Genomic DNA, 22654 nt, shown 5'->3' with positions numbered 1-22654 from the left:
GCTGCTGCTGCTGGCTGTCCAGCAGCAGACTGAAGGTGGCTGCTGCTGTGCACAGGTATATAAAGGCCCAGAGCCTATTATGACACGCGCAGCCAGCGTTCCATTGCCACATTCCATCTACTGCAGGCAGGATACCTGGCTGGCTGAATGTCGCTGAGAAGCTCACAGAGACCGCCATAAGCAACAGTTTAACAGAATGCCACAGACTAATCAACCAAACTTTTTGGGTTGGGTTCTCTTTTATAGTCTGCAGGCATTAAATGAAAGAAGTCAGTGTTCCAGCAGAAGGAGACAACGTTTCAGAAAAGGCATTGTAGCAAACCAAAAAAGAAATTTTAAGCGCAGCAGAGTAACCAGCGCACATACCTGTTAGCTCAGGTGAGTTTAAAAGGCTGCTGTTGATAACAAGGGCATTTGCTAAATAGATGGTGTGTGTGCAACAATATACTGAAAGGTCAATTATATTGTGCAGCTTATCTCACCACCTGTAGTTATTTAGGTGAAAGCTCCAAAATGCTTGCCTAATATGTCTGTTTATCCAAAAGGAAGTAAAAAGGGAGAGCTAGAAAGATAGCATTGCATCACATTACATGGCAATGCAATGCACAGTTGCTGAAGTTGAACCAAAATGAGCTTGTAATCTGGCTTCTGCAACTTTGAACATGAAAAATCCAATGAGGAGAAGAAAAGCAAAGCCAAAGAGTCCATCCCAAAATCCGACAAACAAGCAAAATGAACAAAAAACATTGAATTCAATTCTTTCTGATTTTAGAAACTGCATTAAAGAAGGGGTGCACCGGTCCTGGAGATACTGCAATACCAGGTCAATGCGTGGAGTGGACAGAGCAAGCTCTTTTTCCATCTCCCTGTTCTAAAAATCCATTTAATATATGGTCCCCAGATAGGGGACGTATCAGATATTAAACTGATAAGAACAGATACTACACTTGATCTTAGCCAAAAGGCCGAGAAGCGATAACCAGAATTGGTTTCAAACTACGGAGCCACCCAAGGATCCTGAAAAGTCCATTTGTGGAGATGAGCTCCTGGACTCCCGTTAAGAAGACATGTTGTCAACCTCTAGATCCCTTACATGCCTGCACTTTTCGGCTTGCTGCTGCTGCAATCCACGCGTTTTAGATCTGCATAACTCCACCTCTTTAAACACAGCACCTTCACCCCCTGCTGTTCCCACCCGCCTCAACACCGTTGGAAGGGAGGAGAACCAATTAAGGCGGGGGGTGGGGTGGAACGAGCAGCTGTCTACCCTTAGCAGGAGGGCTCCTGATTACATACCTCTCCTGCTGCTGCTGCTGCTGGCTGTCCAGCAGCAGACTGAAGGTGGCTGCTGCTGTGCACAGGTATATAAAGGCTCAGAGCCTATTATGACACGCGCAGCCAGCGTTCCATTGCCACATTCCATCTACTGCAGGCAGGATACCTGGCTGGCTGAATGTCGCTGAGAAGCTCACAGAGACCGCCATAAGCAACAGTTTAACAGAATGCCACAGACTAATCAACCAAACTTTTTGGGTTGGGTTCTCTTTTATAGTCTGCAGGCATTAAATGAAAGAAGTCAGTGTTCCAGCAGAAGGAGACAACGTTTCAGAAAAGGCATTGTAGCAAACCAAAAAAGAAATTTTAAGCGCAGCAGAGTAACCAGCGCACATACCTGTTAGCTCAGGTGAGTTTAAAAGGCTGCTGTTGATAACAAGGGCATTTGCTAAATAGATGGTGTGTGTGCAACAATATACTGAAAGGTCAATTATATTGTGCAGCTTATCTCACCACCTGTAGTTATTTAGGTGAAAGCTCCAAAATGCTTGCCTAATATGTCTGTTTATCCAAAAGGAAGTAAAAAGGGAGAGCTAGAAAGATAGCATTGCATCACATTACATGGCAATGCAATGCACAGTTGCTGAAGTTGAACCAAAATGAGCTTGTAATCTGGCTTCTGCAACTTTGAACATGAAAAATCCAATGAGGAGAAGAAAAGCAAAGCCAAAGAGTCCATCCCAAAATCCGACAAACAAGCAAAATGAACAAAAAACATTGAATTCAATTCTTTCTGATTTTAGAAACTGCATTAAAGAAGGGGTGCACCGGTCCTGGAGATACTGCAATACCAGGTCAATGCGTGGAGTGGACAGAGCAAGCTCTTTTTCCATCTCCCTGTTCTAAAAATCCATTTAATATATGGTCCCCAGATAGGGGACGTATCAGATATTAAACTGATAAGAACAGATACTACACTTGATCTTAGCCAAAAGGCCGAGAAGCGATAACCAGAATTGGTTTCAAACTACGGAGCCACCCAAGGATCCTGAAAAGTCCATTTGTGGAGATGAGCTCCTGGACTCCCGTTAAGAAGACATGTTGTCAACCTCTAGATCCCTTACATGCCTGCACTTTTCGGCTTGCTGCTGCTGCAATCCACGCGTTTTAGATCTGCATAACTCCACCTCTTTAAACACAGCACCTTCACCCCCTGCTGTTCCCACCCGCCTCAACACCGTTGGAAGGGAGGAGAACCAATTAAGGCGGGGGGTGGGGTGGAACGAGCAGCTGTCTACCCTTAGCAGGAGGGCTCCTGATTACATACCTCTCCTGCTGCTGCTGCTGCTGGCTGTCCAGCAGCAGACTGAAGGTGGCTGCTGCTGTGCACAGGTATATAAAGGCTCAGAGCCTATTATGACACGCGCAGCCAGCGTTCCATTGCCACATTCCATCTACTGCAGGCAGGATACCTGGCTGGCTGAATGTCGCTGAGAAGCTCACAGAGACCGCCATAAGCAACAGTTTAACAGAATGCCACAGACTAATCAACCAAACTTTTTGGGTTGGGTTCTCTTTTATAGTCTGCAGGCATTAAATGAAAGAAGTCAGTGTTCCAGCAGAAGGAGACAACGTTTCAGAAAAGGCATTGTAGCAAACCAAAAAAGACATTTTAAGCGCAGCAGAGTAACCAGCGCACATACCTGTTAGCTCAGGTGAGTTTAAAAGGCTGCTGTTGATAACAAGGGCATTTGCTAAATAGATGGTGTGTGTGCAACAATATACTGAAAGGTCAATTATATTGTGCAGCTTATCTCACCACCTGTAGTTATTTAGGTGAAAGCTCCAAAATGCTTGCCTAATATGTCTGTTTATCCAAAAGGAAGTAAAAAGGGAGAGCTAGAAAGATAGCATTGCATCACATTACATGGCAATGCAATGCACAGTTGCTGAAGTTGAACCAAAATGAGCTTGTAATCTGGCTTCTGCAACTTTGAACATGAAAAATCCAATGAGGAGAAGAAAAGCAAAGCCAAAGAGTCCATCCCAAAATCCGACAAACAAGCAAAATGAACAAAAAACATTGAATTCAATTCTTTCTGATTTTAGAAACTGCATTAAAGAAGGGGTGCACCGGTCCTGGAGATACTGCAATACCAGGTCAATGCGTGGAGTGGACAGAGCAAGCTCTTTTTCCATCTCCCTGTTCTAAAAATCCATTTAATATATGGTCCCCAGATAGGGGACGTATCAGATATTAAACTGATAAGAACAGATACTACACTTTATCTTAGCCAAAAGGCCGAGAAGCGATAACCAGAATTGGTTTCAAACTACGGAGCCACCCAAGGATCCTGAAAAGTCCATTTGTGGAGATGAGCTCCTGGACTCCCGTTAAGAAGACATGTTGTCAACCTCTAGATCCCTTACATGCCTGCACTTTTCGGCTTGCTGCTGCTGCAATCCACGCGTTTTAGATCTGCATAACTCCACCTCTTTAAACACAGCACCTTCACCCCCTGCTGTTCCCACCCGCCTCAACACCGTTGGAAGGGAGGAGAACCAATTAAGGCGGGGGGTGGGGTGGAACGAGCAGCTGTCTACCCTTAGCAGGAGGGCTCCTGATTACATACCTCTCCTGCTGCTGCTGCTGCTGGCTGTCCAGCAGCAGACTGAAGGTGGCTGCTGCTGTGCACAGGTATATAAAGGCTCAGAGCCTATTATGACACGCGCAGCCAGCGTTCCATTGCCACATTCCATCTACTGCAGGCAGGATACCTGGCTGGCTGAATGTCGCTGAGAAGCTCACAGAGACCGCCATAAGCAACAGTTTAACAGAATGCCACAGACTAATCAACCAAACTTTTTGGGTTGGGTTCTCTTTTATAGTCTGCAGGCATTAAATGAAAGAAGTCAGTGTTCCAGCAGAAGGAGACAACGTTTCAGAAAAGGCATTGTAGCAAACCAAAAAAGACATTTTAAGCGCAGCAGAGTAACCAGCGCACATACCTGTTAGCTCAGGTGAGTTTAAAAGGCTGCTGTTGATAACAAGGGCATTTGCTAAATAGATGGTGTGTGTGCAACAATATACTGAAAGGTCAATTATATTGTGCAGCTTATCTCACCACCTGTAGTTATTTAGGTGAAAGCTCCAAAATGCTTGCCTAATATGTCTGTTTATCCAAAAGGAAGTAAAAAGGGAGAGCTAGAAAGATAGCATTGCATCACATTACATGGCAATGCAATGCACAGTTGCTGAAGTTGAACCAAAATGAGCTTGTAATCTGGCTTCTGCAACTTTGAACATGAAAAATCCAATGAGGAGAAGAAAAGCAAAGCCAAAGAGTCCATCCCAAAATCCGACAAACAAGCAAAATGAACAAAAAACATTGAATTCAATTCTTTCTGATTTTAGAAACTGCATTAAAGAAGGGGTGCACCGGTCCTGGAGATACTGCAATACCAGGTCAATGCGTGGAGTGGACAGAGCAAGCTCTTTTTCCATCTCCCTGTTCTAAAAATCCATTTAATATATGGTCCCCAGATAGGGGACGTATCAGATATTAAACTGATAAGAACAGATACTACACTTGATCTTAGCCAAAAGGCCGAGAAGCGATAACCAGAATTGGTTTCAAACTACGGAGCCACCCAAGGATCCTGAAAAGTCCATTTGTGGAGATGAGCTCCTGGACTCCCGTTAAGAAGACATGTTGTCAACCTCTAGATCCCTTACATGCCTGCACTTTTCGGCTTGCTGCTGCTGCAATCCACGCGTTTTAGATCTGCATAACTCCACCTCTTTAAACACAGCACCTTCACCCCCTGCTGTTCCCACCCGCCTCAACACCGTTGGAAGGGAGGAGAACCAATTAAGGCGGGGGGTGGGGTGGAACGAGCAGCTGTCTACCCTTAGCAGGAGGGCTCCTGATTACATACCTCTCCTGCTGCTGCTGCTGCTGGCTGTCCAGCAGCAGATTGAAGGTGGCTGCTGCTGTGCACAGGTATATAAAGGCTCAGAGCCTATTATGACACGCGCAGCCAGCGTTCCATTGCCACATTCCATCTACTGCAGGCAGGATACCTGGCTGGCTGAATGTCGCTGAGAAGCTCACAGAGACCGCCATAAGCAACAGTTTAACAGAATGCCACAGACTAATCAACCAAACTTTTTGGGTTGGGTTCTCTTTTATAGTCTGCAGGCATTAAATGAAAGAAGTCAGTGTTCCAGCAGAAGGAGACAACGTTTCAGAAAAGGCATTGTAGCAAACCAAAAAAGACATTTTAAGCGCAGCAGAGTAACCAGCGCACATACCTGTTAGCTCAGGTGAGTTTAAAAGGCTGCTGTTGATAACAAGGGCATTTGCTAAATAGATGGTGTGTGTGCAACAATATACTGAAAGGTCAATTATATTGTGCAGCTTATCTCACCACCTGTAGTTATTTAGGTGAAAGCTCGAAAATGCTTGCCTAATATGTCTGTTTATCCAAAAGGAAGTAAAAAGGGAGAGCTAGAAAGATAGCATTGCATCACATTACATGGCAATGCAATGCACAGTTGCTGAAGTTGAACCAAAATGAGCTTGTAATCTGGCTTCTGCAACTTTGAACATGAAAAATCCAATGAGGAGAAGAAAAGCAAAGCCAAAGAGTCCATCCCAAAATCCGACAAACAAGCAAAATGAACAAAAAACATTGAATTCAATTCTTTCTGATTTTAGAAACTGCATTAAAGAAGGGGTGCACCGGTCCTGGAGATACTGCAATACCAGGTCAATGCGTGGAGTGGACAGAGCAAGCTCTTTTTCCATCTCCCTGTTCTAAAAATCCATTTAATATATGGTCCCCAGATAGGGGACGTATCAGATATTAAACTGATAAGAACAGATACTACACTTGATCTTAGCCAAAAGGCCGAGAAGCGATAACCAGAATTGGTTTCAAACTACGGAGCCACCCAAGGATCCTGAAAAGTCCATTTGTGGAGATGAGCTCCTGGACTCCCGTTAAGAAGACATGTTGTCAACCTCTAGATCCCTTACATGCCTGCACTTTTCGGCTTGCTGCTGCTGCAATCCACGCGTTTTAGATCTGCATAACTCCACCTCTTTAAACACAGCACCTTCACCCCCTGCTGTTCCCACCCGCCTCAACACCGTTGGAAGGGAGGAGAACCAATTAAGGCGGGGGGTGGGGTGGAACGAGCAGCTGTCTACCCTTAGCAGGAGGGCTCCTGATTACATACCTCTCCTGCTGCTGCTGCTGCTGGCTGTCCAGCAGCAGACTGAAGGTGGCTGCTGCTGTGCACAGGTATATAAAGGCTCAGAGCCTATTATGACACGCGCAGCCAGCGTTCCATTGCCACATTCCATCTACTGCAGGCAGGATACCTGGCTGGCTGAATGTCGCTGAGAAGCTCACAGAGACCGCCATAAGCAACAGTTTAACAGAATGCCACAGACTAATCAACCAAACTTTTTGGGTTGGGTTCTCTTTTATAGTCTGCAGGCATTAAATGAAAGAAGTCAGTGTTCCAGCAGAAGGAGACAACGTTTCAGAAAAGGCATTGTAGCAAACCAAAAAAGACATTTTAAGCGCAGCAGAGTAACCAGCGCACATACCTGTTAGCTCAGGTGAGTTTAAAAGGCTGCTGTTGATAACAAGGGCATTTGCTAAATAGATGGTGTGTGTGCAACAATATACTGAAAGGTCAATTATATTGTGCAGCTTATCTCACCACCTGTAGTTATTTAGGTGAAAGCTCCAAAATGCTTGCCTAATATGTCTGTTTATCCAAAAGGAAGTAAAAAGGGAGAGCTAGAAAGATAGCATTGCATCACATTACATGGCAATGCAATGCACAGTTGCTGAAGTTGAACCAAAATGAGCTTGTAATCTGGCTTCTGCAACTTTGAACATGAAAAATCCAATGAGGAGAAGAAAAGCAAAGCCAAAGAGTCCATCCCAAAATCCGACAAACAAGCAAAATGAACAAAAAACATTGAATTCAATTCTTTCTGATTTTAGAAACTGCATTAAAGAAGGGGTGCACCGGTCCTGGAGATACTGCAATACCAGGTCAATGCGTGGAGTGGACAGAGCAAGCTCTTTTTCCATCTCCCTGTTCTAAAAATCCATTTAATATATGGTCCCCAGATAGGGGACGTATCAGATATTAAACTGATAAGAACAGATACTACACTTTATCTTAGCCAAAAGGCCGAGAAGCGATAACCAGAATTGGTTTCAAACTACGGAGCCACCCAAGGATCCTGAAAAGTCCATTTGTGGAGATGAGCTCCTGGACTCCCGTTAAGAAGACATGTTGTCAACCTCTAGATCCCTTACATGCCTGCACTTTTCGGCTTGCTGCTGCTGCAATCCACGCGTTTTAGATCTGCATAACTCCACCTCTTTAAACACAGCACCTTCACCCCCTGCTGTTCCCACCCGCCTCAACACCGTTGGAAGGGAGGAGAACCAATTAAGGCGGGGGGTGGGGTGGAACGAGCAGCTGTCTACCCTTAGCAGGAGGGCTCCTGATTACATACCTCTCCTGCTGCTGCTGCTGCTGGCTGTCCAGCAGCAGACTGAAGGTGGCTGCTGCTGTGCACAGGTATATAAAGGCTCAGAGCCTATTATGACACGCGCAGCCAGCGTTCCATTGCCACATTCCATCTACTGCAGGCAGGATACCTGGCTGGCTGAATGTCGCTGAGAAGCTCACAGAGACCGCCATAAGCAACAGTTTAACAGAATGCCACAGACTAATCAACCAAACTTTTTGGGTTGGGTTCTCTTTTATAGTCTGCAGGCATTAAATGAAAGAAGTCAGTGTTCCAGCAGAAGGAGACAACGTTTCAGAAAAGGCATTGTAGCAAACCAAAAAAGACATTTTAAGCGCAGCAGAGTAACCAGCGCACATACCTGTTAGCTCAGGTGAGTTTAAAAGGCTGCTGTTGATAACAAGGGCATTTGCTAAATAGATGGTGTGTGTGCAACAATATACTGAAAGGTCAATTATATTGTGCAGCTTATCTCACCACCTGTAGTTATTTAGGTGAAAGCTCCAAAATGCTTGCCTAATATGTCTGTTTATCCAAAAGGAAGTAAAAAGGGAGAGCTAGAAAGATAGCATTGCATCACATTACATGGCAATGCAATGCACAGTTGCTGAAGTTGAACCAAAATGAGCTTGTAATCTGGCTTCTGCAACTTTGAACATGAAAAATCCAATGAGGAGAAGAAAAGCAAAGCCAAAGAGTCCATCCCAAAATCCGACAAACAAGCAAAATGAACAAAAAACATTGAATTCAATTCTTTCTGATTTTAGAAACTGCATTAAAGAAGGGGTGCACCGGTCCTGGAGATACTGCAATACCAGGTCAATGCGTGGAGTGGACAGAGCAAGCTCTTTTTCCATCTCCCTGTTCTAAAAATCCATTTAATATATGGTCCCCAGATAGGGGACGTATCAGATATTAAACTGATAAGAACAGATACTACACTTGATCTTAGCCAAAAGGCCGAGAAGCGATAACCAGAATTGGTTTCAAACTACGGAGCCACCCAAGGATCCTGAAAAGTCCATTTGTGGAGATGAGCTCCTGGACTCCCGTTAAGAAGACATGTTGTCAACCTCTAGATCCCTTACATGCCTGCACTTTTCGGCTTGCTGCTGCTGCAATCCACGCGTTTTAGATCTGCATAACTCCACCTCTTTAAACACAGCACCTTCACCCCCTGCTGTTCCCACCCGCCTCAACACCGTTGGAAGGGAGGAGAACCAATTAAGGCGGGGGGTGGGGTGGAACGAGCAGCTGTCTACCCTTAGCAGGAGGGCTCCTGATTACATACCTCTCCTGCTGCTGCTGCTGCTGGCTGTCCAGCAGCAGACTGAAGGTGGCTGCTGCTGTGCACAGGTATATAAAGGCTCAGAGCCTATTATGACACGCGCAGCCAGCGTTCCATTGCCACATTCCATCTACTGCAGGCAGGATACCTGGCTGGCTGAATGTCGCTGAGAAGCTCACAGAGACCGCCATAAGCAACAGTTTAACAGAATGCCACAGACTAATCAACCAAACTTTTTGGGTTGGGTTCTCTTTTATAGTCTGCAGGCATTAAATGAAAGAAGTCAGTGTTCCAGCAGAAGGAGACAACGTTTCAGAAAAGGCATTGTAGCAAACCAAAAAAGACATTTTAAGCGCAGCAGAGTAACCAGCGCACATACCTGTTAGCTCAGGTGAGTTTAAAAGGCTGCTGTTGATAACAAGGGCATTTGCTAAATAGATGGTGTGTGTGCAACAATATACTGAAAGGTCAATTATATTGTGCAGCTTATCTCACCACCTGTAGTTATTTAGGTGAAAGCTCGAAAATGCTTGCCTAATATGTCTGTTTATCCAAAAGGAAGTAAAAAGGGAGAGCTAGAAAGATAGCATTGCATCACATTACATGGCAATGCAATGCACAGTTGCTGAAGTTGAACCAAAATGAGCTTGTAATCTGGCTTCTGCAACTTTGAACATGAAAAATCCAATGAGGAGAAGAAAAGCAAAGCCAAAGAGTCCATCCCAAAATCCGACAAACAAGCAAAATGAACAAAAAACATTGAATTCAATTCTTTCTGATTTTAGAAACTGCATTAAAGAAGGGGTGCACCGGTCCTGGAGATACTGCAATACCAGGTCAATGCGTGGAGTGGACAGAGCAAGCTCTTTTTCCATCTCCCTGTTCTAAAAATCCATTTAATATATGGTCCCCAGATAGGGGACGTATCAGATATTAAACTGATAAGAACAGATACTACACTTGATCTTAGCCAAAAGGCCGAGAAGCGATAACCAGAATTGGTTTCAAACTACGGAGCCACCCAAGGATCCTGAAAAGTCCATTTGTGGAGATGAGCTCCTGGACTCCCGTTAAGAAGACATGTTGTCAACCTCTAGATCCCTTACATGCCTGCACTTTTCGGCTTGCTGCTGCTGCAATCCACGCGTTTTAGATCTGCATAACTCCACCTCTTTAAACACAGCACCTTCACCCCCTGCTGTTCCCACCCGCCTCAACACCGTTGGAAGGGAGGAGAACCAATTAAGGCGGGGGGTGGGGTGGAACGAGCAGCTGTCTACCCTTAGCAGGAGGGCTCCTGATTACATACCTCTCCTGCTGCTGCTGCTGCTGGCTGTCCAGCAGCAGACTGAAGGTGGCTGCTGCTGTGCACAGGTATATAAAGGCTCAGAGCCTATTATGACACGCGCAGCCAGCGTTCCATTGCCACATTCCATCTACTGCAGGCAGGATACCTGGCTGGCTGAATGTCGCTGAGAAGCTCACAGAGACCGCCATAAGCAACAGTTTAACAGAATGCCACAGACTAATCAACCAAACTTTTTGGGTTGGGTTCTCTTTTATAGTCTGCAGGCATTAAATGAAAGAAGTCAGTGTTCCAGCAGAAGGAGACAACGTTTCAGAAAAGGCATTGTAGCAAACCAAAAAAGACATTTTAAGCGCAGCAGAGTAACCAGCGCACATACCTGTTAGCTCAGGTGAGTTTAAAAGGCTGCTGTTGATAACAAGGGCATTTGCTAAATAGATGGTGTGTGTGCAACAATATACTGAAAGGTCAATTATATTGTGCAGCTTATCTCACCACCTGTAGTTATTTAGGTGAAAGCTCGAAAATGCTTGCCTAATATGTCTGTTTATCCAAAAGGAAGTAAAAAGGGAGAGCTAGAAAGATAGCATTGCATCACATTACATGGCAATGCAATGCACAGTTGCTGAAGTTGAACCAAAATGAGCTTGTAATCTGGCTTCTGCAACTTTGAACATGAAAAATCCAATGAGGAGAAGAAAAGCAAAGCCAAAGAGTCCATCCCAAAATCCGACAAACAAGCAAAATGAACAAAAAACATTGAATTCAATTCTTTCTGATTTTAGAAACTGCATTAAAGAAGGGGTGCACCGGTCCTGGAGATACTGCAATACCAGGTCAATGCGTGGAGTGGACAGAGCAAGCTCTTTTTCCATCTCCCTGTTCTAAAAATCCATTTAATATATGGTCCCCAGATAGGGGACGTATCAATTTTAAACTGATAAGAACAGATACTACACTTGATCTTAGCCAAAAGGCCGAGAAGCGATAACCAGAATTGGTTTCAAACTACGGAGCCACCCAAGGATCCTGAAAAGTCCATTTGTGGAGATGAGCTCCTGGACTCCCGTTAAGAAGACATGTTGTCAACCTCTAGATCCCTTACATGCCTGCACTTTTCGGCTTGCTGCTGCTGCAATCCACGCGTTTTAGATCTGCATAACTCCACCTCTTTAAACACAGCACCTTCACCCCCTGCTGTTCCCACCCGCCTCAACACCATTGGAAGGGAGGAGAACCAATTAAGGCGGGGGGTGGGGTGGAACGAGCAGCTGTCTACCCTTAGCAGGAGGGCTCCTGATTACATACCTCTCCTGCTGCTGCTGCTGGCTGTCCAGCAGCAGACTGAAGGTGGCTGCTGCTGTGCACAGGTATATAAAGGCTCAGAGCCTATTATGACACGCGCAGCCAGCGTTCCATTGCCACATTCCATCTACTGCAGGCAGGATACCTGGCTGGCTGAATGTCGCTGAGAAGCTCACAGAGACCGCCATAAGCAACAGTTTAACAGAATGCCACAGACTAATCAACCAAACTTTTTGGGTTGGGTTCTCTTTTATAGTCTGCAGGCATTAAATGAAAGAAGTCAGTGTTCCAGCAGAAGGAGACAACGTTTCAGAAAAGGCATTGTAGCAAACCAAAAAATAAATTTTAAGCGCAGCAGAGTAACCAGCGCACATACCTGTTAGCTCAGGTGAGTTTAAAAGGCTGCTGTTGATAACAAGGGCATTTGCTAAATAGATGGTGTGTGTGCAACAATATACTGAAAGGTCAATTATATTGTGCAGCTTATCTCACCACCTGTAGTTATTTAGGTGAAAGCTCCAAAATGCTTGCCTAATATGTCTGTTTATCCAAAAGGAAGTAAAAAGGGAGAGCTAGAAAGATAGCATTGCATCACATTACATGGCAATGCAATGCACAGTTGCTGAAGTTGAACCAAAATGAGCTTGTAATCTGGCTTCTGCAACTTTGAACATGAAAAATCCAATGAGGAGAAGAAAAGCAAAGCCAAAGAGTCCATCCCAAAATCCGACAAACAAGCAAAATGAACAAAAAACATTGAATTCAATTCTTTCTGATTTTAGAAACTGCATTAAAGAAGGGGTGCACCGGTCCTGGAGATACTGCAATACCAGGTCAATGCGTGGAGTGGACAGAGCAAGCTCTTTTTCCATCTCCCTGTTCTAAAAATCCATTTAATATATGGTCCCCAGATAGGGGACGTATCAGATATTAAACTGATAAGAACAGATACTACACTTGATCTTAGCCAAAAGGCCGAGAAGCGATAACCAGAATTGGTTTCAAACTACGGAGCCACCCAAGGATCCTGAAAAGTCCATTTGTGGAGATGAGCTCCTGGACTCCCGTTAAGAAGACATGTTGTCAACCTCTAGATCCCTTACATGCCTGCACTTTTCGGCTTGCTGCTGCTGCAATCCACGCGTTTTAGATCTGCATAACTCCACCTCTTTAAACACAGCACCTTCACCCCCTGCTGTTCCCACCCGCCTCAACACCGTTGGAAGGGAGGAGAACCAATTAAGGCGGGGGGTGGGGTGGAACGAGCAGCTGTCTACCCTTAGCAGGAGGGCTCCTGATTACATACCTCTCCTGCTGCTGCTGCTGCTGGCTGTCCAGCAGCAGACTGAAGGTGGCTGCTGCTGTGCACAGGTATATAAAGGCTCAGAGCCTATTATGACACGCGCAGCCAGCGTTCCATTGCCACATTCCATCTACTGCAGGCAGGATACCTGGCTGGCTGAATGTCGCTGAGAAGCTCACAGAGACCGCCATAAGCAACAGTTTAACAGAATGCCACAGACTAATCAACCAAACTTTTTGGGTTGGGTTCTCTTTTATAGTCTGCAGGCATTAAATGAAAGAAGTCAGTGTTCCAGCAGAAGGAGACAACGTTTCAGAAAAGGCATTGTAGCAAACCAAAAAAGAAATTTTAAGCGCAGCAGAGTAACCAGCGCACATACCTGTTAGCTCAGGTGAGTTTAAAAGGCTGCTGTTGATAACAAGGGCATTTGCTAAATAGATGGTGTGTGTGCAACAATATACTGAAAGGTCAATTATATTGTGCAGCTTATCTCACCACCTGTAGTTATTTAGGTGAAAGCTCCAAAATGCTTGCCTAATATGTCTGTTTATCCAAAAGGAAGTAAAAAGGGAGAGCTAGAAAGATAGCATTGCATCACATTACATGGCAATGCAATGCACAGTTGCTGAAGTTGAACCAAAATGAGCTTGTAATCTGGCTTCTGCAACTTTGAACATGAAAAATCCAATGAGGAGAAGAAAAGCAAAGCCAAAGAGTCCATCCCAAAATCCGACAAACAAGCAAAATGAACAAAAAACATTGAATTCAATTCTTTCTGATTTTAGAAACTGCATTAAAGAAGGGGTGCACCGGTCCTGGAGATACTGCAATACCAGGTCAATGCGTGGAGTGGACAGAGCAAGCTCTTTTTCCATCTCCCTGTTCTAAAAATCCATTTAATATATGGTCCCCAGATAGGGGACGTATCAGATATTAAACTGATAAGAACAGATACTACACTTGATCTTAGCCAAAAGGCCGAGAAGCGATAACCAGAATTGGTTTCAAACTACGGAGCCACCCAAGGATCCTGAAAAGTCCATTTGTGGAGATGAGCTCCTGGACTCCCGTTAAGAAGACATGTTGTCAACCTCTAGATCCCTTACATGCCTGCACTTTTCGGCTTGCTGCTGCTGCAATCCACGCGTTTTAGATCTGCATAACTCCACCTCTTTAAACACAGCACCTTCACCCCCTGCTGTTCCCACCCGCCTCAACACCGTTGGAAGGGAGGAGAACCAATTAAGGCGGGGGGTGGGGTGGAACGAGCAGCTGTCTACCCTTAGCAGGAGGGCTCCTGATTACATACCTCTCCTGCTGCTGCTGCTGCTGGCTGTCCAGCAGCAGACTGAAGGTGGCTGCTGCTGTGCACAGGTATATAAAGGCTCAGAGCCTATTATGACACGCGCAGCCAGCGTTCCATTGCCACATTCCATCTACTGCAGGCAGGATACCTGGCTGGCTGAATGTCGCTGAGAAGCTCACAGAGACCGCCATAAGCAACAGTTTAACAGAATGCCACAGACTAATCAACCAAACTTTTTGGGTTGGGTTCTCTTTTATAGTCTGCAGGCATTAAATGAAAGAAGTCAGTGTTCCAGCAGAAGGAGACAACGTTTCAGAAAAGGCATTGTAGCAAACCAAAAAAGAAATTTTAAGCGCAGCAGAGTAACCAGCGCACATACCTGTTAGCTCAGGTGAGTTTAAAAGGCTGCTGTTGATAACAAGGGCATTTGCTAAATAGATGGTGTGTGTGCAACAATATACTTAAAGGTCAATTATATTGTGCAGCTTATCTCACCACCTGTAGTTATTTAGGTGAAAGCTCCAAAATGCTTGCCTAATATGTCTGTTTATCCAAAAGGAAGTAAAAAGGGAGAGCTAGAAAGATAGCATTGCATCACATTACATGGCAATGCAATGCACAGTTGCTGAAGTTGAACCAAAATGAGCTTGTAATCTGGCTTCTGCAACTTTGAACATGAAAAATCCAATGAGGAGAAGAAAAGCAAAGCCAAAGAGTCCATCCCAAAATCCGACAAACAAGCAAAATGAACAAAAAACATTGAATTCAATTCTTTCTGATTTTAGAAACTGCATTAAAGAAGGGGTGCACCGGTCCTGGAGATACTGCAATACCAGGTCAATGCGTGGAGTGGACAGAGCAAGCTCTTTTTCCATCTCCCTGTTCTAAAAATCCATTTAATATATGGTCCCCAGATAGGGGACGTATTAGATATTAAACTGATAAGAACAGATACTACACTTGATCTTAGCCAAAAGGCCGAGAAGCGATAACCAGAATTGGTTTCAAACTACGGAGCCACCCAAGGATCCTGAAAAGTCCATTTGTGGAGATGAGCTCCTGGACTCCCGTTAAGAAGACATGTTGTCAACCTCTAGATCCCTTACATGCCTGCACTTTTCGGCTTGCTGCTGCTGCAATCCACGCGTTTTACATCTGCATAACTCCACCTCTTTAAACACAGCACCTTCACCCCCTGCTGTTCCCACCCGACTCAACACCGTTGGAAGGGAGGAGAACCAATTAAGGCGGGGGGTGGGGTGGAACGAGCAGCTCTCTACCCTTAGCAGGAGGGCTCCTGATTACATACCTCTCCTGCTGCTGCTGCTGCTGGCTGTCCAGCAGCAGACTGAAGGTGGCTGCTGCTGTGCACAGGTATATAAAGGCTCAGAGCCTATTATGACACGCGCAGCCAGCGTTCCGTTGCCACATTCCATCTACTGCAGGCAGGATACCTGGCTGGCTGAATGTCGCTGAGAAGCTCACAGAGACCGCCATAAGCAACAGTTTAACAGAATGCCACAGACTAATCAACCAAACTTTTTGGGTTGGGTTCTCTTTTATAGTCTGCAGGCATTAAATGAAAGAAGTCAGTGTTCCAGCAGAAGGAGACAACGTTTCAGAAAAGGCATTGTAGCAAACCAAAAAAGAAATTTTAAGCGCAGCAGAGTAACCAGCGCACATACCTTTTAGCTCAGGTGAGTTTAAAAGGCTGCTGTTGATAACAAGGGCATTTGCTAAATAGATGGTGTGTGTGCAACAATATACTGAAAGGTCAATTATATTGTGCAGCTTATCTCACCACCTGTAGTTATTTAGGTGAAAGCTCCAAAATGCTTGCCTAATATGTCTGTTTATCCAAAAGGAAGTAAAAAGGGAGAGCTAGAAAGATAGCATTGCATCACATTACATGGCAATGCAATGCACAGTTGCTGAAGTTGGACCAAAATGAGCTTGTAATCTGGCTTCTGCAACTTTGAACATGAAAAATCCAATGAGGAGAAGAAAAGCAAAGCCAAAGAGTCCATCCCAAAATCCGACAAACAAGCAAAATGAACAAAAAACATTGAATTCAATTCTTTCTGATTTTAGAAACTGCATTAAAGAAGGGGTGCACCGGTCCTGGAGATACTGCAATACCAGGTCAATGCGTGGAGTGGACAGAGCAAGCTCTTTTTCCATCTCCCTGTTCTAAAAATCCATTTAATATATGGTCCCCAGATAGGGGACGTATCAGATATTAAACTGATAAGAACAGATACTACACTTGATCTTAGCCAAAAGGCCGAGAAGCGATAACCAGAATTGGTTTCAAACTACGGAGCCACCCAAGGATCCTGAAAAGTCCATTTGTGGAGATGAGCTCCTGGACTCCCGTTAAGAAGACATGTTGTCAACCTCTAGATCCCTTACATGCCTGCACTTTTCGGCTTGCTGCTGCTGCAATCCACGCGTTTTAGATCTGCATAACTCCACCTCTTTAAACACAGCACCTTCACCCCCTGCTGTTCCCACCCGCCTCAACACCGTTGGAAGGGAGGAGAACCAATTAAGGCGGGGGGTGGGGTGGAACGAGCAGCTGTCTACCCTTAGCAGGAGGGCTCCTGATTACATACCTCTCCTGCTGCTGCTGCTGCTGGCTGTCCAGCAGCAGACTGAAGGTGGCTGCTGCTGTGCACAGGTATATAAAGGCTCAGAGCCTATTATGACACGCGCAGCCAGCGTTCCATTGCCACATTCCATCTACTGCAGGCAGGATACCTGGCTGGCTGAATGTCGCTGAGAAGCTCACAGAGACCGCCATAAGCAACAGTTTAACAGAATGCCACAGACTAATCAACCAAACTTTTTGGGTTGGGTTCTCTTTTATAGTCTGCAGGCATTAAATGAAAGAAGTCAGTGTTCCAGCAGAAGGAGACAACGTTTCAGAAAAGGCATTGTAGCAAACCAAAAAAGAAATTTTAAGCGCAGCAGAGTAACCAGCGCACATACCTGTTAGCTCAGGTGAGTTTAAAAGGCTGCTGTTGATAACAAGGGCATTTGCTAAATAGATGGTGTGTGTGCAACAATATACTGAAAGGTCAATTATATTGTGCAGCTTATCTCACCACCTGTAGTTATTTAGGTGAAAGCTCCAAAATGCTTGCCTAATATGTCTGTTTATCCAAAAGGAAGTAAAAAGGGAGAGCTAGAAAGATAGCATTGCATCACATTACATGGCAATGCAATGCACAGTTGCTGAAGTTGAACCAAAATGAGCTTGTAATCTGGCTTCTGCAACTTTGAACATGAAAAATCCAATGAGGAGAAGAAAAGCAAAGCCAAAGAGTCCATCCCAAAATCCGACAAACAAGCAAAATGAACAAAAAACATTGAATTCAATTCTTTCTGATTTTAGAAACTGCATTAAAGAAGGGGTGCACCGGTCCTGGAGATACTGCAATACCAGGTCAATGCGTGGAGTGGACAGAGCAAGCTCTTTTTCCATCTCCCTGTTCTAAAAATCCATTTAATATATGGTCCCCAGATAGGGGACGTATCAGATATTAAACTGATAAGAACAGATACTACACTTGATCTTAGCCAAAAGGCCGAGAAGCGATAACCAGAATTGGTTTCAAACTACGGAGCCACCCAAGGATCCTGAAAAGTCCATTTGTCGAGATGAGCTCCTGGACTCCCGTTAAGAAGACATGTTGTCAACCTCTAGATACCTTACATGCCTGCACTTTTCGGCATGCTGCTGCTGCAATCCACGCGTTTTAGATCTGCATAACTCCACCTCTTTAAACACAGCACCTTCACCCCCTGCTGTTCCCACCCGCCTCAACACCGTTGGAAGGGAGGAGAACCAATTAAGGCGGGGGGTGGGGTGGAACGAGCAGCTGTCTACCCTTAGCAGGAGGGCTCCTGATTACATACCTCTCCTGCTGCTGCTGCTGCTGGCTGTCCAGCAGCAGACTGAAGGTGGCTGCTGCTGTGCACAGGTATATAAAGGCTCAGAGCCTATTATGACACGCGCAGCCAGCGTTCCATTGCCACATTCCATCTACTGCAGGCAGGATACCTGGCTGGCTGAATGTCGCTGAGAAGCTCACAGAGACCGCCATAAGCAACAGTTTAACAGAATGCCACAGACTAATCAACCAAACTTTTTTGGGTTGGGTTCTCTTTTATAGTCTGCAGGCATTAAATGAAAGAAGTCAGTGTTCCAGCAGAAGGAGACAACATTTCAGAAAAGGCATTGTAGCAAACCAAAAAAGAAATTTTAAGCGCAGCAGAGTAACCAGCGCACATACCTGTTAGCTCAGGTGAGTTTAAAAGGCTGTTGTTGATAACAAGGGCATTTGCTAAATAGATGGTGTGTGTGCAACAATATACTGAAAGGTCAATTATATTGTGCAGCTTATCTCACCACCTGTAGTTATTTAGGTGAAAGCTCCAAAATGCTTGCCTAATATGTCTGTTTATCCAAAAGGAAGTAAAAAGGGAGAGCTAGAAAGATAGCATTGCATCACATTACATGGCAATGCAATGCACAGTTGCTGAAGTTGAACCAAAATGAGCTTGTAATCTGGCTTCTGCAACTTTGAACATGAAAAATCCAATGAGGAGAAGAAAAGCAAAGCCAAAGAGTCCATCCCAAAATCCGACAAACAAGCAAAATGAACAAAAAACATTGAATTCAATTCTTTCTGATTTTAGAAACTGCATTAAAGAAGGGGTGCACCGGTCCTGGAGATACTGCAATACCAGGTCAATGCGTGGAGTGGACAGAGCAAGCTCTTTTTCCATCTCCCTGTTCTAAAAATCCATTTAATATATGGTCCCCAGATAGGGGACGTATCAGATATTAAACTGATAAGAACAGATACTACACTTGATCTTAGCCAAAAGGCCGAGAAGCGATAACCAGAATTGGTTTCAAACTACGGAGCCACCCAAGGATCCTGAAAAGTCCATTTGTGGAGATGAGCTCCTGGACTCCCGTTAAGAAGACATGTTGTCAACCTCTAGATCCCTTACATGCCTGCACTTTTCGGCTTGCTGCTGCTGCAATCCACGCGTTTTAGATCTGCATAACTCCACCTCTTTAAACACAGCACCTTCACCCCCTGCTGTTCCCACCCGCCTCAACACCGTTGGAAGGGAGGAGAACCAATTAAGGCGGGGGGTGGGGTGGAACGAGCAGCTGTCTACCCTTAGCAGGAGGGCTCCTGATTACATACCTCTCCTGCTGCTGCTGCTGCTGGCTGTCCAGCAGCAGACTGAAGGTGGCTGCTGCTGTGCACAGGTATATAAAGGCTCAGAGCCTATTATGACACGCGCAGCCAGCGTTCCATTGCCACATTCCATCTACTGCAGGCAGGATACCTGGCTGGCTGAATGTCGCTGAGAAGCTCACAGAGACCGCCATAAGCAAAAGTTTAACAGAATGCCACAGACTAATCAACCAAACTTTTTGGGTTGGGTTCTCTTTTATAGTCTGCAGGCATTAAATGAAAGAAGTCAGTGTTCCAGCAGAAGGAGACAACGTTTCAGAAAAGGCATTGTAGCAAACCAAAAAAGAAATTTTAAGCGCAGCAGAGTAACCAGCGCACATACCTGTTAGCTCAGGTGAGTTTAAAAGGCTGCTGTTGATAACAAGGGCATTTGCTAAATAGATGGTGTGTGTGCAACAATATACTGAAAGGTCAATTATATTGTGCAGCTTATCTCACCACCTGTAGTTATTTAGGTGAAAGCTCCAAAATGCTTGCCTAATATGTCTGTTTATCCAAAAGGAAGTAAAAAGGGAGAGCTAGAAAGATAGCATTGCATCACATTACATGGCAATGCAATGCACAGTTGCTGAAGTTGAACCAAAATGAGCTTGTAATCTGGCTTCTGCAACTTTGAACATGAAAAATCCAATGAGGAGAAGAAAAGCAAAGCCAAAGAGTCCATCCCAAAATCCGACAAACAAGCAAAATGAACAAAAAACATTGAATTCAATTCTTTCTGATTTTAGAAACTGCATTAAAGAAGGGGTGCACCGGTCCTGGAGATACTGCAATACCAGGTCAATGCGTGGAGTGGACAGAGCAAGCTCTTTTTCCATCTCCCTGTTCTAAAAATCCATTTAATATATGGTCCCCAGATAGGGGACGTATCAGATATTAAACTGATAAGAACAGATACTACACTTGATCTTAGCCAAAAGGCCGAGAAGCGATAACCAGAATTGGTTTCAAACTACGGAGCCACCCAAGGATCCTGAAAAGTCCATTTGTGGAGATGAGCTCCTGGACTCCCGTTAAGAAGACATGTTGTCAACCTCTAGATCCCTTACATGCCTGCACTTTTCGGCTTGCTGCTGCTGCAATCCACGCGTTTTAGATCTGCATAACTCCACCTCTTTAAACACAGCACCTTCACCCCCTGCTGTTCCCACCCGCCTCAACACCGTTGGAAGGGAGGAGAACCAATTAAGGCGGGGGGTGGGGTGGAACGAGCAGCTGTCTACCCTTAGCAGGAGGGCTCCTGATTACATACCTCTCCTGCTGCTGCTGCTGGCTGTCCAGCAGCAGACTGAAGGTGGCTGCTGCTGTGCACAGGTATATAAAGGCTCAGAGCCTATTATGACACGCGCAGCCAGCGTTCCATTGCCACATTCCATCTACTGCAGGCAGGATACCTGGCTGGCTGAATGTCGCTGAGAAGCTCACAGAGACCGCCATAAGCAACAGTTTAACAGAATGCCACAGACTAATCAACCAAACTTTTTGGGTTGGGTTCTCTTTTATAGTCTGCAGGCATTAAATGAAAGAAGTCAGTGTTCCAGCAGAAGGAGACAACGTTTCAGAAAAGGCATTGTAGCAAACCAAAAAAGAAATTTTAAGCGCAGCAGAGTAACCAGCGCACATACCTGTTAGCTCAGGTGAGTTTAAAAGGCTGCTGTTGATAACAAGGGCATTTGCTAAATAGATGGTGTGTGTGCAACAATATACTGAAAGGTCAATTATATTGTGCAGCTTATCTCACCACCTGTAGTTATTTAGGTGAAAGCTCCAAAATGCTTGCCTAATATGTCTGTTTATCCAAAAGGAAGTAAAAAGGGAGAGCTAGAAAGATAGCATTGCATCACATTACATGGCAATGCAATGCACAGTTGCTGAAGTTGAACCAAAATGAGCTTGTAATCTGGCTTCTGCAACTTTGAACATGAAAAATCCAATGAGGAGAAGAAAAGCAAAGCCAAAGAGTCCATCCCAAAATCCGACAAACAAGCAAAATGAACAAAAAACATTGAATTCAATTCTTTCTGATTTTAGAAACTGCATTAAAGAAGGGGTGCACCGGTCCTGGAGATACTGCAATACCAGGTCAATGCGTGGAGTGGACAGAGCAAGCTCTTTTCCCATCTCCCTGTTCTAAAAATCCATTCAATATATGGTCCCCAGATAGGGGACGTATCAGATATTAAACTGATAAGAACAGATACAACACTTGATCTTAGCCAAAAGGCCGAGAAGCGATAACCAGAATTGGTTTCAAACTACGGAGCCACCCAAGGATCCTGAAAAGTCCATTTGTGGAGATGAGCTCCTGGACTCCCGTTAAGAAGACATGTTGTCAACCTCTAGATCCCTTACATGCCTGCACTTTTCGGCTTGCTGCTGCTGCAATCCACGCGTTTTAGATCTGCATAACTCCACCTCTTTAAACACAGCACCTTCACCCCCTGCTGTTCCCACCCGCCTCAACACCGTTGGAAGGGAGGAGAACCAATTAAGGCGGGGGGTGGGGTGGAACGAGCAGCTGTCTACCCTTAGCAGGAGGGCTCCTGATTACATACCTCTCCTGCTGCTGCTGCTGCTGGCTGTCCAGCAGCAGACTGAAGGTGGCTGCTGCTGTGCACAGGTATATAAAGGCTCAGAGCCTATTATGACACGCGCAGCCAGCGTTCCATTGCCACATTCCATCTACTGCAGGCAGGATACCTGGCTGGCTGAATGTCGCTGAGAAGCTCACAGAGACCGCCATAAGCAACAGTTTAACAGAATGCCACAGACTAATCAACCAAACTTTTTGGGTTGGGTTCTCTTTTATAGTCTGCAGGCATTAAATGAAAGAAGTCAGTGTTCCAGCAGAAGGAGACAACGTTTCAGAAAAGGCATTGTAGCAAACCAAAAAAGAAATTTTAAGCGCAGCAGAGTAACCAGCGCACATACCTGTTAGCTCAGGTGAGTTTAAAAGGCTGCTGTTGATAACAAGGGCATTTGCTAAATAGATGGTGTGTGTGCAACAATATACTGAAAGGTCA

General features: G+C 45.0%; 17 non-coding genes across 17 annotated transcripts; all 17 read right to left on the bottom strand.

Moving 5' to 3' along the window:
* Nucleotides 1-786: 786 nt before the first annotated feature.
* LOC141274325 (U2 spliceosomal RNA) lies at nt 787-977 on the bottom strand. Its single transcript, XR_012322606.1, has one exon. It is a non-coding gene; the product is annotated as a U2 spliceosomal RNA (small nuclear RNA).
* Nucleotides 978-2092: 1115 nt separating this feature from the next.
* LOC141274324 (U2 spliceosomal RNA) lies at nt 2093-2283 on the bottom strand. The gene has a single exon (XR_012322605.1). It is a non-coding gene; the product is annotated as a U2 spliceosomal RNA (small nuclear RNA).
* Nucleotides 2284-3398: 1115 nt separating this feature from the next.
* Nucleotides 3399-3589, bottom strand: LOC141149941 (U2 spliceosomal RNA). Its single transcript, XR_012246218.1, has one exon. It is a non-coding gene; the product is annotated as a U2 spliceosomal RNA (small nuclear RNA).
* Nucleotides 3590-4704: 1115 nt separating this feature from the next.
* LOC141274323 (U2 spliceosomal RNA) lies at nt 4705-4895 on the bottom strand. The gene has a single exon (XR_012322604.1). It is a non-coding gene; the product is annotated as a U2 spliceosomal RNA (small nuclear RNA).
* A 1115-nt stretch (nt 4896-6010) lies between these two features.
* Nucleotides 6011-6201, bottom strand: LOC141274322 (U2 spliceosomal RNA). The gene has a single exon (XR_012322603.1). It is a non-coding gene; the product is annotated as a U2 spliceosomal RNA (small nuclear RNA).
* A 1115-nt stretch (nt 6202-7316) lies between these two features.
* LOC141149940 (U2 spliceosomal RNA) lies at nt 7317-7507 on the bottom strand. Its single transcript, XR_012246217.1, has one exon. It is a non-coding gene; the product is annotated as a U2 spliceosomal RNA (small nuclear RNA).
* Nucleotides 7508-8622: 1115 nt separating this feature from the next.
* On the bottom strand, nt 8623-8813 carry LOC141274321 (U2 spliceosomal RNA). Its single transcript, XR_012322602.1, has one exon. It is a non-coding gene; the product is annotated as a U2 spliceosomal RNA (small nuclear RNA).
* A 1115-nt stretch (nt 8814-9928) lies between these two features.
* On the bottom strand, nt 9929-10119 carry LOC141274320 (U2 spliceosomal RNA). Its single transcript, XR_012322601.1, has one exon. It is a non-coding gene; the product is annotated as a U2 spliceosomal RNA (small nuclear RNA).
* Nucleotides 10120-11234: 1115 nt separating this feature from the next.
* Nucleotides 11235-11424, bottom strand: LOC141150139 (U2 spliceosomal RNA). The gene has a single exon (XR_012246408.1). It is a non-coding gene; the product is annotated as a U2 spliceosomal RNA (small nuclear RNA).
* Nucleotides 11425-12536: 1112 nt separating this feature from the next.
* On the bottom strand, nt 12537-12727 carry LOC141274318 (U2 spliceosomal RNA). The gene has a single exon (XR_012322599.1). It is a non-coding gene; the product is annotated as a U2 spliceosomal RNA (small nuclear RNA).
* A 1115-nt stretch (nt 12728-13842) lies between these two features.
* On the bottom strand, nt 13843-14033 carry LOC141274317 (U2 spliceosomal RNA). Its single transcript, XR_012322598.1, has one exon. It is a non-coding gene; the product is annotated as a U2 spliceosomal RNA (small nuclear RNA).
* A 1115-nt stretch (nt 14034-15148) lies between these two features.
* On the bottom strand, nt 15149-15339 carry LOC141150001 (U2 spliceosomal RNA). Its single transcript, XR_012246275.1, has one exon. It is a non-coding gene; the product is annotated as a U2 spliceosomal RNA (small nuclear RNA).
* A 1115-nt stretch (nt 15340-16454) lies between these two features.
* LOC141274316 (U2 spliceosomal RNA) lies at nt 16455-16645 on the bottom strand. The gene has a single exon (XR_012322597.1). It is a non-coding gene; the product is annotated as a U2 spliceosomal RNA (small nuclear RNA).
* Nucleotides 16646-17760: 1115 nt separating this feature from the next.
* Nucleotides 17761-17951, bottom strand: LOC141274315 (U2 spliceosomal RNA). Its single transcript, XR_012322596.1, has one exon. It is a non-coding gene; the product is annotated as a U2 spliceosomal RNA (small nuclear RNA).
* Nucleotides 17952-19067: 1116 nt separating this feature from the next.
* Nucleotides 19068-19258, bottom strand: LOC141274314 (U2 spliceosomal RNA). The gene has a single exon (XR_012322595.1). It is a non-coding gene; the product is annotated as a U2 spliceosomal RNA (small nuclear RNA).
* Nucleotides 19259-20373: 1115 nt separating this feature from the next.
* LOC141274313 (U2 spliceosomal RNA) lies at nt 20374-20564 on the bottom strand. The gene has a single exon (XR_012322594.1). It is a non-coding gene; the product is annotated as a U2 spliceosomal RNA (small nuclear RNA).
* Nucleotides 20565-21676: 1112 nt separating this feature from the next.
* LOC141150100 (U2 spliceosomal RNA) lies at nt 21677-21867 on the bottom strand. The gene has a single exon (XR_012246370.1). It is a non-coding gene; the product is annotated as a U2 spliceosomal RNA (small nuclear RNA).
* Between the last annotated feature and the right edge of the window lie 787 nt (nt 21868-22654).

The sequence above is a fragment of the Phyllobates terribilis genome, unplaced genomic scaffold (assembly GCF_046119375.1).
Source record: "Phyllobates terribilis strain yellow unplaced genomic scaffold, ASM4611937v1 Scaffold_5__5_contigs__length_657084704, whole genome shotgun sequence".
NCBI classification, from domain to species: Eukaryota; Metazoa; Chordata; class Amphibia; order Anura; family Dendrobatidae; genus Phyllobates; species Phyllobates terribilis.
Note: the sequence above shows the minus strand (reverse complement) of the source record. Positions and strands in the feature narration are given on the sequence as shown.